This window comes from Falco cherrug, chromosome 5 (genome assembly GCF_023634085.1).
Source record: "Falco cherrug isolate bFalChe1 chromosome 5, bFalChe1.pri, whole genome shotgun sequence".
In the NCBI taxonomy this organism is placed as follows: Eukaryota; Metazoa; Chordata; class Aves; order Falconiformes; family Falconidae; genus Falco; species Falco cherrug.
In genome coordinates, this window is record NC_073701.1 from 85,195,746 (window position 1) to 85,213,967 (window position 18,222).

The 18,222-nt window shown below is 39.8% G+C and overlaps 1 protein-coding gene across 3 annotated transcripts in view; it reads left to right on the top strand.

The window, feature by feature from the left end:
• PLXNB2 (plexin B2) overlaps window positions 1–18,222 on the top strand; it is a 267,982-nt gene that overhangs the window by 69,077 nt on the left and 180,683 nt on the right. For all 3 annotated transcript variants that reach the window (XM_055711145.1, XM_055711147.1, XM_055711146.1), the window contains exon 3: window positions 13,300–13,487. The gene's annotated coding sequence lies outside the window, so the exon portion shown is untranslated. The remainder of the gene's footprint in view (window positions 1–13,299; window positions 13,488–18,222) is intronic.

The window sequence follows — 18,222 nt, forward strand, 5'->3', positions numbered from 1 at the left end:
ATACATCACTACTGAAGACCGAGATACATATTATAGAGAAACCAAATTGAACAATAAAATACTATTCCTCCCAGGAAAGTTGGAAACTTTATAGATCATCTGCTGCAGAGATTGCTCATTTTTACAAGGAGGCAAGAATAACTGTGGTGTTACTTACTGAGGGAAAATAACAGATCTTATTTCACTGAAATTAACTTAGATTAATTTCCGGGGGGGGGGGGGGGGGGGGGGAGGAATAGTGCAGCAGGAATATAGTGCTGCCATTTTTGAGAGCCATATATGACAGTCCAATGTTATACCTGAAAGTTGCTCTCCGTATGTCCTGTCCTCTATAATTTGTTCTTTTCTCTTTATAGTGGCTCTATTTTAAATGAGCTATGTAGAACAATTTGCTGTCAAATCTGGAAAAGATAATACAACACCTTAATTTTCCATATTACAGAATGTGCTGAAATGCTTGCAGAGGGATCCCAGTTCATGCATCGAGTCAGCTGGAGTAATTAGGGCATGATGCAATTGTTTTTTTATGGGCCTGTAGCCATCCCAAGAACCCTGAAGGTTCATTCCGTTTTAAGGGTTGCTTTAACTCTTGGCCAGGTGGGTGTCATGAGTTTTGTTCAAATGCTTTGAGCTCCATGACAAATGGAATCACAAGACCCCAAGTCACTCTGCTCACAGGACTGCAGATCAACATAAGCCCCTCTGAATCTTTAGGAAGAGCAAAGACCGTTCAAGGAATGTGATTTTTGTTCTGGTTTTGTTTTTTTGCTACAGAGGGATATAAATACTATTCACAGTATTCTGCTTGATGAATCAGAATCCGAAACTATTTATTTTGGCTAGCTTAATATGTTGTCAGCCTCCCTCTTCCTTCTGGAAAATTTTGGCCTTTCCATGAGGAGCATAAAAATCTGCAAAGCTATCTTCACTTGAATTTTAGCAAGAAGTCAGTTATAAAATCGGTGATTTGTGCTGTGTGTTTCTTGTCGTTAGGATGACAATAATTTTGCATTTTTAAAGAATCTAGTAAAATCTGTGTTCACAGACACACTTCAAACTTGGATGTTTTGCTTCTAAACATTTGCCTGCCCTCACTATAAGGTAACGTGAGCTGTTGTTGGTCTTTCTCTCTGACTAATATAGAAAACATTTTTGGAAATTGAAAGGTACTTTGGGGTGTTTTGGATTGTTTTTACTTCAGAAGAGCTCAGGCAGGTTAATGGGGGAGTTTTTGCAGTTTGTCTGTGTAGATGTCCATGAACATTTAATATCTTTTCTCAGAAGCCTGCAGTGATTATTTTAGGATTTGCTTTCTTTTCTGAGTACGTTTATCAGCTAAAGACCATGTTTACTTTCTTTGCAGCTCCTTTCACGCCTTTAACTATTGAGGCATTGAAAGGTTGTGTTGCAGTGATCCAAATCCAGATTCAGCGTTAACCTATTTTGTCAACATTTCTGTTCACTTCTGTACAGGTATTAATGCTGAATCTTCCATGTATGGAGTGGGAAGATATTATTTCTCCTACCTTGCTAACATAAATTGCATGTTTTTTATTTTTTTTCCTTAAAAAGGCAGAGAGGACTTGTTGAATGTGTCTTCCCAAAGGTGTGAATGGCCAGTTCTTGAAAAATTGGTTTGTGACAGCAAGATGCAGGCGTATTTGTGTTCCCTCTGCATGCATCACTAGTTCAGATAAAGTCGTGACCTGAATAGGTACGTGCCAGTATTGTGTCACCAAAGACTGGAGCCTAAATAGTGGGAACATATTGAGGGCTTTCGCTATCTGTTTTATTTCTTTGTTTTTCTAATAACTACCAATTTACTCTGTTCTTCATTACATCTACATTAGCCAAAAGCTTCTTTAACGCCATCATATCTAGCAAACAATGGGCATTGTATAGATTTATGTATGAATAAACAAATGTAAATTAAAACAGCTGAAGGTCTACATGAACTTCACATATAGGATATTCTGGCATGAAATATCTTTGTAGTATATTTCATCCTGTTTTTTTATGTCATGCTCAAGGCAGATTCTCCAGCAGCAAGTCTGTATTTGTTATTGATTTTGTTAATTTTCAACTTCGGACCCAAGCTGTTTAAACAGATTGCTCCCTGCTTTTATCCGAGTCAACTTCCTCATGCTTTCATCAGAGCGAAAGAGATTATTTGACTTTCTGTCTCCTAACACAACGTTACAAGAGAGTTGTATGTTAAGTGGCAGTGATGGATTCTGTATCGTGGTATGCCATCCTGTCTGCATGTAAGACCCCTGTAATAGTTCCCTGGCAAAGACAAAAACATCTCGCTCTTATTTATTTGGAGGCTATTTATTAGTATTCATTTCAATAGTATTTAGTCTGTAACTGAAGCTACTATTTTTCAGAATTAGATTAGGTGAGGGTATGTTTGAACTTGAATAATAATGTGCAGGCATAATACTTTTATATCCTGGCACTAATTCTGTATCATAAGAAACAGTTTCTTTCCCTTTCCTGGGTACACAGTGTTTGTGAACTGATTAATACCTGGCGATAGGAGGATACCTCTTCAGGCTGACTCGCAGTGTAGTTCTGAGGATTTAATAGCAACTAGCACTGACACAAGCTCTGCACACACACAAGGTTTTCTGGTGGGAGCAAAGTCTCCTTTTATCCTTGGCATCTTAAAGAAAAGTTAAGATGGAGATAGTTAACTAATTTCTCAATCAGCTAAACCTATGGAAAATACTTGGAAGACTCTGCTGGGAACGTACAGAAACTCAGTTACGCTTATGTTTCAGTTCTCTCTGCAGGGAACAATTGGGTTATAGCTGTAGAATATGAGTTCCCTCAATCAGAGTAGCAGGTAAAATCAGTATGGACAACATCAGATGCTTTGGAGATATACAGCACCTTCAGTGACTGTAGTGTTGGCAGATTGCATGTGCATCTCTTTCTTTGAGCTGTCTGTGGCTTTGTGCTCCAGGCTGAGTAGGTGAAGTGATAAAATACCTTCTGTAGGTTCTGAAGACAGTTTTTCCTAGAGAGGAGCCACAAATATTTTCTACCCTCATTGAAGTTGCAGAAAGAGAACTTCAAACTGTAGCAAATGACAGCTCCCAGACACAGTCTCAATTCACAGCTGAGCAGGCAGGGAAACCCTTGCAGGGTTTTTCATGCAGGAGACACATGACTCCTTGTGAGCAATGCTAATATATTAACTCCTTGTTACAGCCACACTTTTCTTTGTGTTGTCCTTCTGAGCAAGCGGTGCTTTATACAGACCTCGGTGCCGTTAGCCTGGAGAGAGCAGTGGTGCAGGTGATCTTAGGCTGGCTGCTCTAAACTGCAGAAGCCCACCACCAAGTTGTCCTCCAAATGTGGGTCAGGGATTCTTGCCAGAGAGGGTGGCCTGGATGGGGCCCAAGTGAAGGAGAGAAGTGCACAGAAACAGGAGCCGGAATAAACTCGGGAATGGTGCAGGAATAAAGCATTCTTGTCTGTTTAAATTTTTCATTTTAGCTGCTTTAAAAAAGCTGCTGTAAATGATCAAGGTGCTTGCAACTATTGAAGGACCATTTCTGGTACGGCTCAAAATTGAATACTAATCGGTTGTATTTCTGTAGGAAAATCACCACAAGGCTGAAATTGCTATACTACTAAAAGATGATGTGCCTTCATGCTTAGCTGTATATAGTCTAACATCTGGACACATTGCAGTCTTACTTGCAACCAGCAGTAGCTCTACATATGCTTATTGGCTATAAGAATTCTGCTGCTTCATTTGTGCAGTTATTGGCACCTCTACATATGCAATCACAAGTTATTTTTCATCATTATGTATTTTGAAGGCAGGATACAGATTAAAGGAGTGTTAATAGTAAAATTAGAATATCAGTCCTGACACAGATGCTGAAGTGTTTCTCTGTTAGTGGTCAATAAACAAGTTAGGAAATAGCTAAGCTTTTTGCTGGTCAAATTAGATCTGGTTAAGTTAATCACAAGTTACTTGTTATTATCCTCCACAGCACATCTGTTTACTGAGAGTTTTCTGTATATGCTGAGAACAGGGGAAAAAAATGGACCTGCAGGCTTTTTTAGTATAAAGGTTTGATATATTTTTGAGGTTTTTGCTTGTACCATATGATACATAAAATAGGATTACAAATGGTGATTATAATGATCTGAACAGGCTCACTCTATGATACACAGAAAACTCTATGATACCCACCTTCCTTTTTTTGTAAAAATATACCCCTAAGTCAAAGACTTTCTGGAGCATAAATGCCTAGAATCTTATTAAAATCTGATCTCATTAAGTACACCATCAGTATTAAAATAGTGTATCCTAAATCTCAGTCATTCAGAAATGATCTGTGCCTGAAAAGATGAAATGAGAAACTTGCCAATTAGTATAAATGCCTTAGTGGAGTGGAAAGTGACTTCAAAGAAGTTGATTATATATTTGGGTTTTTTGATATATATCTTTTCTTTTTTTTTCTGAAGTACTTCCAATTTGGAGACAACTTTTAAAATTCTTTTAGTGTAATATTGGAACACTTGCAGTTCCTTTATCATTTGTGTACAAACCGAATGTAAGGGGAACATTTGAAACATTTGAAAATATTTTAAAGCGATCTGTTTAGTTTTTAAAGATGAAGGGATCGAAAATGAAATGCAAACTCTTAGCCTGCTTGTGCTCGTCTGCTGCACCGCTGTTTTCTTTTATGTGCGCTGTGGGCCAGTGTTTGATGCAGCATTTCATCACGTTACCCAAACCTTTTATTATGGCAAGCCTTAGTCTGAAAACATCACGTTTTGTGTCTGCGTCTGATCATCTCTTCTCACTTTTGCAATCTGGTTGGGCCCATCAAACAGTGCTACAGTGTTCAGTAAACCTTGAATTCCCAACCTCCATCAAACTGGCAAGAAACAGAAGCCTCAAGTTCCGCACAGAAGGCTCCCTCCATCACATGAGGAGCATTCCAGTCTCAGGCTGCTTTAGTCCCATGGCAGATTATACCTAGGAGCAGCTGGCATTTCCAGCTTCGAGTCCTCCTTATTTGTGTTGCACAACATCTGGCAACCAAAAAAGTTTTAATAAAGAGTAGCATTAGTATAGAGAGTCACATGCTGCATAAAGGATATCTTGGAAAGAAAGCAAGTATTGTATCCTCTTGTATGCAACATCCGCATGCTGCGGCCTGGTTTTCCTGGTAACAGATGCAGCCTGTTTTTAAATTTCGGTTATTTCAGTGGGAAAAAAATTAATTAAACAATATTTCCTAGTTTCCACAGAAATTTAAGCAACACTGAGGCTTGTTTTGGCCATTCTGCAAAGGACACTGAGTAATTCAGACTGAAACCTTTTGACGATGCCACTGCATACTGATGATGTCAGTAGGGTTCTTTATCACTGCTGAACATCCATTGTGATTTCCGATGGAGTGGGAGGCAAGGAAAGAGCAGTACATCAAAGCAGATGGTATATTGTTGTAACACCACGTGTATAAATATTGGTGCAGTGGTGGTAGTATCCGTATTACGTGCCAGCAAAAGTTTATAAAAATCCACCTCAGAGCTGGAGGTCCAAAAACGCATGGTAAGGCAAAAAGGCCATCATTTAAATGGGGAGGGTTTCAGTGGGAAGTGGAGACAGGCCATAACTACAGTCTCGTGCTCTGCTGTGGGAGCAGGAGGAAGCCCAGATGTATGTAAAAAAAGCATAAGTGAGGGGGAAACAGGTTCTTTTCCATCTCGTGCTGTATCAAATTCCTCCCTCCTTAGCTTCTCTTAATCCTCCAGCATTTTTAGAAATTATTGCTTTATGAAAAATGTAAATGTAATTATATATAATGGGTATTTATTATAAACTTACACATAATTATGTAGTTTTCAAAGATGGGATAAAAGGCATTACTGAAACAAGAAAACACTTTTCTGTCACCTCTAATAATGTTTTCCACATCCCTCCATTTCAAAACAGAAGTGATTGGGATCAGCACAAGGAAGCTGTTCATACTGGTTCCCAGCTGTGGATGTGTCAGTGGGGATAAATTTCATGTCCTTGAATATTACCCATTGTTGAGTACCAATTTGCTCACACCTTAAGTTCTACTTTGCCAGAAACAAAGCTTTCCAAGGTGTTTATCTTCTCCTTCAGTGAGGTTTTGAGGTTTTGCAAAGTGTTTGTACAAGGAGGTTTAAGGGCCCGTGTGACTAAATAAAAATAGCCCCAGCTGTTAAATGGCAGTTTGCCTTCCTTTTGGAGGAGCAGAGGTCAGGGATATACATTTATTTTCTTAATCTGTGCAGGTTTTCAGTGCCCTTTCAGTCCTGTTTCTGTCTGTGGGCCAGCTGGGTCATTAGTGGCTGATGGCTGATGAGCAGAATTTGCCTTTCTGATCAGACTGGCTGCTGCACCTTGCAGGAACCTCCTGGAGCTGGAAAGGGGCAGATTGGAAGCCCAGCTGTTGTCCTTGGGTCACTTTTTTTTATAGTATGTTCCAAATCTGAGGAGGCTTTCATTCAGTTTTTAGTTGTGAGGCATATTAAATGTCATTTCCATCAGATTTATTTATCCCTCATCCCAGAAAACTGGGGAAAGTATTCTGCTTTTTCCTTCAAACCATCATATTCAAGGTTTTATTGGAATTTTAATGAAGCATTTTTGTGTGGGTGTGTTTTCTAGAAAGGGGGGGGGGGGACGACGACACCTGTTTCCTTTTTTTTTTTTTAAAAAAAAAAAATCATGTCACCCTAAAAGCTGTTTTTGCAGACAAACTACTTTTGCTTATTTGATTTTGTAAGAGATATGTTTATTTGAATACTGCATAGACCTTCTTGGGGACTTCCACAGAGTAAGACCCCCTGTGCTTTTGCATCCATACTGTACCTTTCAGAAGATACCTCTGGGTTATTTTAACACCAGCTTTCTGTTAAATAATGGACTGTGAGAAAAGTTTAAATAAAATACCTTTGGGCATACTAAATGACAAACTTCTCCGAACGTACTTTATGAGAGACTTGCAGCCCAATCTCCTAAAAGAAGCGCTTGCAATCTGGCTTTATAGCTGATACACAACTAGCTGACAGACAAAAACCTAGCCAGGATTTCAATTTACAACTTATGATACACAGGGTTCTTTCTTCCTTGCAATGCTTTAAACTGAAATTGAATTTTAAATTAACTTGACACTGTGCTGTTTTCAAGTCAGATAAATAACTGTGTTCCTTTTCGCTCTGTTCATAATATATTTGATATCTTACTATGAAAGTATTTCCTGAATTGATATTAATATTACACATTTACCTTCCTTTTTTTCTTTAAGGAAAAAAAAAAGTGAAACATAGCTGTGTAGCTGTAAGAAGTATTGTTCGCACTTTGACAATTATATGGTTTTGTAGTTTCGGAATTTTCCAGTTTTATTTCTGTTACTCACTGTAAAAACTTGTGGTTTATTTCTGTGGTTTTTCACATAACTTTGATCAAACAGTGGCCTTCAGAGTTACATTCTTTGAGCTACCATGCATGTAGGTAACTTCCAATTTAGTTCATCACAGGGCCACATTCTTCAGTACCACATTTACACCTTCATGGTGTTAGTGAATCACTGTCTCAAGCTCCCAGACTATCAGTTTGGGGTGCTTTTTTATATTTTTGAGTGTTTGTGTTTTTTCAAAGCTGTTAAAGCCACACTGTACAGGTGTAAGCACTTGTATAACACCAAGTAGTTATGAATATGGTCAGTGGTGTCTTAATCTGACACCTGATAGCATCTTTTTTACACTGGATAGATGATGACACTAGGAAAACTTATAAAACGGCTGCCAAAAAATAATAAAATTATACCTAAGTATTTTTAAAGAAAAGTAAATAAATACCTATGTTTCTGAATGTGTATGTATAGTGGAAAGGAAGAATTTTACAATTGAATTGTCTTGTGGTGGTTTGTTGGGGTTTTTTTTGCTAATTCTCACACTCATAAATGAACAAAACTTTCTCATAAAACTGTGTCTGGAAGAGCTTATACTGAAGGACATACAGTGGCTTAATTTACCATGTTGGCATTCTGGGCAAAATGTATTTCTTCTGCCTGAGTAAAAAATGTGGCTACTGCCATGGGTCCTTATGTGTAACTCGTAATAAAGTATCAGAGTACATTCCTCCCTCCCTTCTCCACCAGGAAGGTGTCCTCCAGGCAGCTCCCATTTTGTACCATCTGGCTTTCTGCAAGGCGTTAGCATTCCAGGAGGGGTTTCCACCAGACTTTAACAGTGGTCAGGTCCAGCAAAAGGAAAAATTACCAAACATTTCCCCTTATAGGCTTAGGACTAGAATTGTAACTAGGGGCTTTGGGGAGTGTATTAAAGACCACTGCACTCCTTGCCCTCTCTTTCCCTATTCCCTTGCTAGCCAATACCAGTATGACCCAAGAGCCTGACTCTGTTTTTATTACCAAACACAATGAAAAAATATTTGGAATATTTCATTTCTGTGAGTGTATTAATGAAGGAGAAAAAAAATACCTCTACCTTAAACAGGACAAGAAGTTATGCAGACCTGCCTGACACAGCCAGAAATTCTCTTGGGCAAAGGAATGCCACATGAAATTGGAAAGTTCTTCTTTGGTCAAATAAGTGAAATACTAGAGCCTTAGTTCGGTTGCTTTTCACTGTCTTACAGTCTGGTCATCTCTTCACTCCTCTCCCTTTCACCCACCACTCCCCCGAGGTATTCAAATGGGAAAAACTTTCTTTCAAAGGTATTTACACAAAGACGGCATTTGGCAGAAGGTGAGATTTCTTCTGATCAAAAGCATCTTGGTGTGCTCTGATCTTTCCCCAGAACTTAGCTAAATGTGCAGAAAAAAGGACTCTTGCTCAGTATCCTTTGCAGTTAGGGAACCTTTTGGTGGACGTTGTCATTGCACATTCTAGGGGCGTGCGCCTGTGCATATCTAGGCATATTTGTTTCAGTACTCTGTCAGGATGGATGCCAAAGAGATTAAACTGCATCTTTCATCCTGGGGAGAAGAGAGCCTAAATGGGTTTATCATGGGGTTTTCATTCACCCTGTCATTTCTCCCTTCTTTATAGTTCATTGCTAGACTTCTAATTTTTCCCGACAGCAGCGCACACCCCTGCAGCTGGCCCTGCATGATTCCCTCCTCCTAGACTGACACAAGAGTGGATGCATAAATCTCCTGCCGTCAGGGTGCCTCCTGTAGCAGGCACTGCCCCCTCTCCCCCCTGGAAGAAGATTTGTCCCCTCCACAGCACTCTCATTTACCACCTACTAGTTTTGCCTGCTGAGCCAAGATGCTGCCCGTGACCGTTATCCAGCCTATGCTAAACATCAGGAAATGGTTCTTTTCTTACAAAAATACATCCTTTTTTTCTTTTGTTCTCCTAATGACAATTATTTGTGGAAATTGGAATGCCTTTGAAATTTCTATTTGACACAAACATTACACTGTACAGCAACCAGCTCCTATGAAAAGCAAGAACTGAGTGATTGTTTGAATTAGGAGCTGGAGGATGAGAAGAACTGTCAAGAACAAGAATTTTGACAGAAATACAGGTCTTCAGGAGGCCTTCAGTTGGAGATCCCCATGTTCTCTGAGGCGCCGTATTAATTCAAAATTATTGCTTTGAACCATAGGGTAAGCGCGCAGTGCTGTCAAAACCAGGGCTTCCCAGCTCATGAACTCATCCAGTGCATTGGCAGTTTATAAATCAGACAGGACTTGTGGACTGTTTACAAAGTATTGTTTGAAAATCTCTTCCTTAGCTCTCCATCCTCACTCATAGCAGTGGAATATAACAGCTTGTTAAAAATCAATGCAAGAATAGTTTAAAAGGCAGCACTCACTGTTTCTGTCCTGAAAATGAAAGCAGGCACAGGATGAATGTGCAGTGTACGGGAAAAGCTTTGTCATCCTTTACCAGCACTGAAGGGACAGGTAAAGGCCAGCCTCTCTTCTAAGAGTCTCTTCCACAAAATACTAGATTTCTCAAATAGCTATTTGGTGTTAGCAACCTGCTGATAGTCTGATATGCGTAGTTGCTTTGAGAATTAAATGAGTTTTTTCTTCAGCTACAAGTGTTTGGCTGTTTTGTCTGCTGCTGTCCTTATGATGATTCATATTGCAGTTAGTTTAAAGAGGCGGATAAACTACAATTGTTTATATACAAACAGAATATGGCATTGGCTGCCAGAAACTAATCTTGCTAATATTTGGCTTGCTAGGTTGCCTCATGTTTCACATTTTGGCTATCAGAGAGAGCTAGCTTAAAATTAATTGAAAAGAGCTATAGTATTTTCTCCTCTGTAGATGCTGGCAATTGATTATACAATGTCAGAGGTGTTAGCAGTGTCAGCGACCTTCATCTAGCCAGCTGGAATAATGGGCAAGATTTGCTTTAAGACACGCTGCATTTGGCTGACAGGTTTTGTTGCATCTGCAGCCAACTCTGTATCATTAACAAGGAAAAAAGGGTGGATGGAGGAGAGTAGCTTGTAAATGTAACAGTGCTCACTTCACTAAATTTACTTGAAAAATGATGTTTTTTTTGTGTCCAATGCCATTTTGTGCTTTTCATGATCCTCTAATTAAGCACAGAGGATTGTGGATCCAGGCTTTGATTTGAACAGTGTTGGTTGTCCTCCTTCTAGAGGAGTGAACAAAACTTCCTCTCTCTGCTGCTGGAAGCTAACTCGTGAACGAATTTCAATTCCATGCCTTGGTTACTACACATTATTAGGAATCCCACTCTCGTGGGACTTCATGTGCAGAACCGCATCCTTGCAGCAGACCTGCTTGCCAGCTGCGCATCAGTACAGCTGTTCCCAGGGTGTTTAAATTTGACTTTGCATCTCAACTATTCCCACTTAATACAATAAGCTTTGAGGTAAACTATGGGGGTATTGGAAAAAAAAGTCCTCTGTGTCTAACAGTCTCTTTAGACTGCTTGAGGCTAAGGCTCAGCTTTAAAACTGATGCTGTCTCTTTATTTGAAATAGTTTTATTAGAATAAAGCAGTACCTGTGATTCTTGAAAAACAAAGGAAGAAAGAACGTGTGTATCCCCTTGCTTCGTAGACCTATGTGAGTGGTTTTCTGAGGGGATTACCGCTTTCTTGCCTCTGTGTTCCCTTGCAGCAGTAGCAGTGATAGAGTGATGGCCAATGTGCTGGTTGGGATTTGGAGAGAGAGTATCTGCAGTTCTTGGAGAAGAGAGAAGGCAGAGGAGGACAGAGATGATGGGAGTGTTAGACTTTGAAGACCAAGAGAAATTTTGGACTTGAGGAGAACTTTCCAACCTCACATGGCGTTCCTTCACCTTAATGATTAAAAACTATGTTTACTTTTTTTTTCAGTATCCTGTCTTTATGATGTTTTAGGACTGGAATTCTTGCACTTTATTCCTGGATATCTCATGTATTAAATAATGTCTCTATTTCTCTCTAATGAGAGCAGGTACACAGAGAAACAGAAAGAGATCTTTCTGCATTACAGAAGTTTTTCTTGGGTTTAGTATTAATCAAGAAACACAGATATGCTTAATGATTTTGGAGGGAAAAAATCCTAAGAAAGTCTGTCTTCTGAGAGAGACTCTTTGAAAAGTCAGGTTTTACTGCTCAGTAAACCTGCCAGCCAGCTAAAAGTTTCGGCTCATGGACATTATGGAGGCAGCCAGAGCTCAGGGCTGGGAGCTGGCTGCGGGATGCTTCAAGAGAGATGGAGGCTTGTGTGTGACCTTTTCCCTTAGTGGAGAAAGGAGGCCTTACTGGGAGGGCTGTGGTGGCAGGGAGAGGTGTGCATGCAAGGGGTCCCACTGCTTTTGCTGCAGATGGGTCTGACAGCTGCATGTGACACAAAAGCTCAGGCTGATTTTAAAAATAGTGTCCTGACTTCAGAATCACAGGTAGAAAATGTATTACTGTGAAGCTGGTGCTTCCTCTACAGTAAATACCAGCAGCTTAGGGTCTTCTTTTCTGCCAAGCCCTTCCTTAGCATTACCTAACAGAGGACTTAAGATGCATTCTCTTAGTTTTCTTTCCAGGGTATTTTACCTAATTGTGTTAAATCCTTTCAATCTGTGACATGTGAAAAGATACTTCTGCTAATTTAAGGTTAAAAGTACCTGTTAAAGAGTTTTCATATGTAAAATGCTTATAGATTTGAACTACTGAAAGACTTCATGTTGGAAAATATGCATACAGTAAAAATGGTGGTAAACATGAAAAAAGGTTGGGTTGTATTACTGAGAGGTACAAACAAGTCTTTGTTCCCTTTGGAATAAATCATAGGATAACTTACATTGGAAGGGACCACTGGAGGTCATATAGCCCAACACCTTGCTTAGATCAGGGCCAGTGAGATCAGGTTGCTGGGAACATATGAAGTATTTAGTAGTCCACATAGCTCAAAACTTAAATATATGATGGTGAGTTTCCTGGGATTTTTGAAAGGGAAAAAATTGAATTGTAATATGTCTCCTTTGTCTTCACCTTTCAGAAGGGGGGGGGGGGGGGGGGGGGGGGAAAGGGAGGCTGAGGAAAGAAGTTCTTTACTATGCATTTCCTTTTATTTTTAGATGGAAATAAAAATTTTATCAGGCTAAACCATACTTGCCATACTCAATTATCCCCCAGAAAGTTGAAATAAGTATAGATGTAGGCTTTTTAAGAATATGCCCCTAGAAGTAAAGTTCTGAAGGGAAACTGCAAGGTGACATTGCTTTTGAAAATTGAGCCTTAATAAATGGCTTCATTTAGGCATCCATCCTTGAAAATGGATGGTGAACTATGTAAGGGTTGGGAGGAAAAGGGGAAAAAGGGAGATGCAAGAGAATGGTACTAGGTGAAAGTACAAGGTAATTTAAGTCCTTGGTTAATGCCTCTATTTGAAATTAGCACTGGTTGATTTGGTCACCCAGCCACTGGCAGCTCAAAGTCAATTCTTACTATAAAGTGCTCTTGCCACAGATGGAGCTTGAGTAAGTTTGTTATGAGTCTACTATTATCTTCTAGAAAAGTGGTCCCTCCAAGGGAGAGTTAGGATGCTTTGTAAATAGCTTTCTAGTGTTTTGCGTGTCCGCAAGACCTTTTAAGTTGAGAGGGCACCTGTAGTAAAGAAAAACAGAGAACCATGCTTATTGGTAATGACAGCTGTAATTAGTTTCCCCTTTTATAAGGCTGTGTTGAATCTCCAGCAGTCAGGCAGTGTAAACATCCATCGCTGGGTCTCGAATGCAAAAAGTTGCATCAGTCCTGTGCTGAGGATGCTGAGAGCCTGTCCTGTTGTTCCAGGTGAGAAGAGCAAGGGGAACAGCCCAGGGCTCCATTCTGGGGCTTGCCTGGTACCCGCTGGAGCACAGCTGAACAAGACTAAACACTGACACTGCCTCATCTCCTCCTGAAGTCCCAGCAGAAGTTGGTTTCTCTCTCCCAAGCCGCAGTGTGCACGCAGACTTCTCATGTGAAATTTTTGTTTTCAGGTAAGCTCACTTTTACCTTTATATAATGCATTGGAGTTTTTTAAATGGGAAATTATATTCTATTTTTCTAGACAAATTTGTTGCTATTCATCAAGACTTTCAGATGTTGCTGGAGCATATAATAAATGTTTATTACTACTAATGGAGACAAAACTTCTAGGAGCCAATCTTTCAAGAGACATTAAATATTAGCAAATAAAAAAAAAAAAACCCGAACAGCTTGGCAGAGGTTTTGTATTCATAAACCTATTTATAGATGGTGTGGTGGGTAGAAGAGCAGGTTTGTGTCTCTGCCAGCAAGATGCTCCAGCCTACTGCTGTGCTAGTGCTTGCCCTAATTTTGCACTTACATTCTGAGTCTCCCAGGGGAATGCTGAGCAGATGTGTGATTGACCTGAATCTTGAAGGTGCACGTGTTTGACTGCGTCTCTGAGGATGATCGGAGAGATTCGATCAACTTCTTTATCAGGACCTGTTCACATTGATTAGCACACGTTGACTTGACAGGCTTCTCCGAAACCAGCTTGTAAAACCTCCTTCAAACTAAGAATTTTCTTTATCCTCAAGTGGCCAAAGAGTCCTGAAGCAAAGATTGACAGGGTGGCACAGACATGGCTCTGAGTCTGTTCTTTAGCTGCAAAGTGGTTTAAGACTGTTTTGGCAGCTTGCTTGGTGCTGGCGACGCTCCTGGAAGTGCTGCTGTTGGGAGCTGCCAGGTTCCAGCCTGGCGTGAGCCTGGAGGGGAAGGCAAGGCGTTTCGCTGGGATTATCTCAGCTATCGCTAATAATTGTCCATAGACTGTCCTTATTGGAAGATAGCACTTAGCCTTTCCAGCAAGAGAAATATGTCTCCAGCCCAACACCAAAGAGAAATTAAACAGTGGGAAAGGAAAATAAAATATACAGAGGCAAGTTAAGGAAACAAGTGTATTCTAGCGTTTAGCTAGTATCTGGCTGCATGCCAGTTGGGGAGCGTTTTTGTTTAGATGTTGGTTTTGGGGAGGTTTTTTTGGATGCCTCTGTGTGTTACATTTTACTTCCCCTTAAAAACTAATGGGAAAAGGAGGGGTCAAAATACATTTTTATGTGCATGTGAGCTGCAGAATGAATAAAAGTGAAGACAGCTGTTCTAAAACAAAACAGCACATTCTGCCTTCACACATTCATTTACGTATCTAAAATCAAGATTTTTTGAAATTAGGAAAAAGCATGAAAATAGCCACTATTTAAGCTTATTCACATATACTCATCAGGGAAAATGAGTATCACTAAGGAGCAAAGGTGGGTCCTATGGGGGATGTGAAAGTAAAGGTGGACTCATTGAAAGCAAGTAATAGCAGAGTAATTCTGCTGTGGAATTTTAAACCAGTTATGTGAGTAACACAGGATATGTTCTGAAAATAGCTAGAACCACTTTTTTTGTGGATATAGCTAACATGGTTTCAGAAAGCCTCTGCCCGTCCAGGATTAGCACTTCACACCTGAGGCAGCGTGAGTGCTTGCGTGTTTGACTGTACATTGTTGCCTCACTGAAAGTTGGCTTTTCTTGATCTGCCTCTCCCATGGTGAATCTTCCAAAAAATGCACAAAGGCGTGTCTGATAATACCCAGTACCTCAGCTTGTTTCTGTGTCTGTCTGGAAAGTCTGATGTTTAAGAGATGCCTGTTCTTAGATTTTGCAATGATTAAATGTTTTGATAAGTTGAATCAAGCTACATCAAACTTTTACTGAAATTAATGCAAGTTTCACGTAACTGGACTGATTAAAGTAATATATCAAGAAGCCTTCACTGATGTAGTTGTTTCTTGAGCTCTGTTCCTTTGAAAAGAAGATTAGCGTGCTTGTGCTTTTTAATAAAATGAGCCAAGTACTAAAAATCCACTGTCAGCAGTTTGGCTTGAACGCTGGAGTATGTGGCTCATTGATGCACAGAACTTGGAGGATATTAAATGTGGGTATTAATTTTGTTTGTTCCTCTATCACAAAGAAAGTAGAAATGCTCATACAAGAGAAGAAAATAGTTTATGGAATTTTCAGCATTACCTTTTGTAGTATGTATTTATGAACTTCGATGCATAGTAGATACGAAGTGTTTCCTGGTGTTAGACATGTGTAAGTAAGTATAAATCAGTGTTGGTTTTTTGGTTGTTTGAGGGGGTTTTTTGCATGTGTGTGTTGTTTTTTTTTTTTACAACCATTAAAACACCTACATGGTAGTGTTCAAAAAGAGAAACAAAAACTAAGATCTCCACTAAACTTTCTTTTCTTTCTAGGAGCTTTGCTCAAACTTCATTAATCTTCCAAGTTTTCCTTTTAAATGGGTGGCTAGTGTGGCATTTCTGCAAATTAATTTAACGTGAAGATTTTGTTTCTAAAGTTGTTCAAGTAAGCGTAGCTGCAAGTCTGATTCACTTGTGTGGCAATGAACTCTGCACATGTAAATCGCCCTTCTAATAAGTCCGTATTGTGCTAGAAGGTGTAATGGCTGCCATCAATCAGAGGGCTGGTAAAAGTTGTTCTCCCCCTCTCCCCCAGACTAAATGAGACAGCAATTAAATGCCCTTTTGTTGAGTGATAGCTGAGACAATGGAAATCAATGTCCAAAGCACAAACCAGAGTGGCAAGTCTTAAGTATAAACTAAGCCATGTGTCCCAAGGGATTGGCATGTTGATTTACTTACAGCTGAGAGGGTATATGAAAGGAATAACTGGGAATGTAGACAGCAGGAGAAGCAGTAATGCTCCTTGGAGTGCAGCCAGGAGGGAATACTTGCTGGGAAGACTTCTCAGTGAGGCTGTGCTGCCATGATCTTGCCTCTGTGCAACCCAGGCTCAGCCAGCAGTACAAATTTGATCCAGAACAGGCCCTTGCATAAGATCATGATCAGAAAATAAGATACCAAGTTTGTTTGTGGTATGTTTTTATGTTGGCTGCTCAAGAACAGGCAGTAGCTGATGTGGTGTGAAGCTTACTGATACAAACGTAGCCTTTTAGCTTTTTTGAAAGTGCTTCAGCGAGCAGGGTGAGTTTATACTTGACCAGTGCTGTTATTGCAGTGGTTTAGATCCCTGGAAGAGAGCTTGCTGCATTGTCAAGCTGCATTCTGAGAGCAACATCCCCCCCTCTACAAATGCTATCACTTTGTTCCTGAGTGCTTTACAAGTGCAAGACTTACTCTTGCATTTCTCCTAAATAAAACTGCACTGTAAAAGAGCCCAGTTTTCTCATCAATTTCATGTGGATTAAAACAATCCCTTGAGACCCTTAGTACTGGTTAAAAATTTTAACTAAAGGACATGCAGTCACTTAGGTGGCTGAATGTGTTTTGCCTGTCATCTTCACTCCAGACCTTCTCTGAAGCTCATTATGTCAATGGGACACTTCCTTTTGACTCCAGCTCACAATTCTGCCTTAGCTTTATTGCCTTGCTGAAAGGGCCTTAAGTTACTTGCATGCACAGGGCTGCATTGTCTCTAATCTGTGTGGGTTTTTTGTTTTTGTTGGGGGTGTTTTTTCTGCTTTTGTGCAAAACTGTCAATGCATTGAGAACAACAAGCTATTGCATTTACTAATGTGTCATGCAGCTCATATGCCATTGACAGAAACTGGCTATACGATGCTTTGCAATAGCTCAGCGAAGCTGAAAGTCTTCTGCAAGTTTAAGGCTCCAAAGAAATGTTACAGTAAGAAATCATTTTATTTTTGTGCCTGAAAACTAATGCGCACAGGTGACCAGAGTAATCTGAAGTAATACTAGCATTTGACTAAAAGAATATACATCTGTTTAGAGAGTTCTGTACTGAATTTGTTTTGTGGAGTGCTGTATCTGTCCCAGCTCTTTTCAGGGCCCAAACAAAGGAAAACAAAACTAGCGGCATTAAGAAGTCGACAGAAATCAGCAGGAGTTAGGAATGGACTCATACAAAACCTTGGTGCTCCTTGTCCTTATTGCTGTCTTTTCCTTGTGTCCCCGTCAAGGAGACACTCTTTTTTCAAACTCATGTTCTACTACACTCATATTTGGTCTTTGCTTTTAAAGTATTGACAGTTACTGTGAATGACACACTTCACAATCCCATTGTCTTCATATCAATTCAGGTGTTCACCTCTGATTTCAGCTCTGGTTCTAGCCTTGAATTGTACCTCACTTCTGCATCAGGTTCTTTATTAAGGTAAAGCAGAGACCTAAGGAACCAGCAGAGACCCTGCATGGGCATAGCAATACCGTGTTACCAGCCTGGGTATAATACTTTGAACCTTTCAATGAAGACCTTGGATTATTAAGGTGATCTTCACTATTACCAGTACTGGTACCTTTTCTTAAATATTAAAGCATTCTTAGCAATAAATATATAATAATAAATTCTACAAATGTGGCCAAGATGATCATAGGCATAGGAGTGCAAAAGTCATTTGTGCTGTTTTATATTTAGTTATTCTGTGCGTACCTTCAAATAATTATGGATTAGGGTTTTTTAAGCGTCTACTTCTATATTGCAAGCCTTCAGCAGTCCAATAAAGCAGAGCCATTGACTGCTACTTGATGTGTCCATTACCTCCTGCAAATGCTTTGGAATACAATGGGGTAGCATGCAGACTTCAGAGCTGTCATGACAGGTATTAAGAACGTGTCAAATCCCAGTGATGACTGATAACATATCTGTCATTTGTGATGGGATTATTAGGAAGAGGAAAGCCACTAGGAGAAAGATACTTTAGGGGGAAAAAAAGGA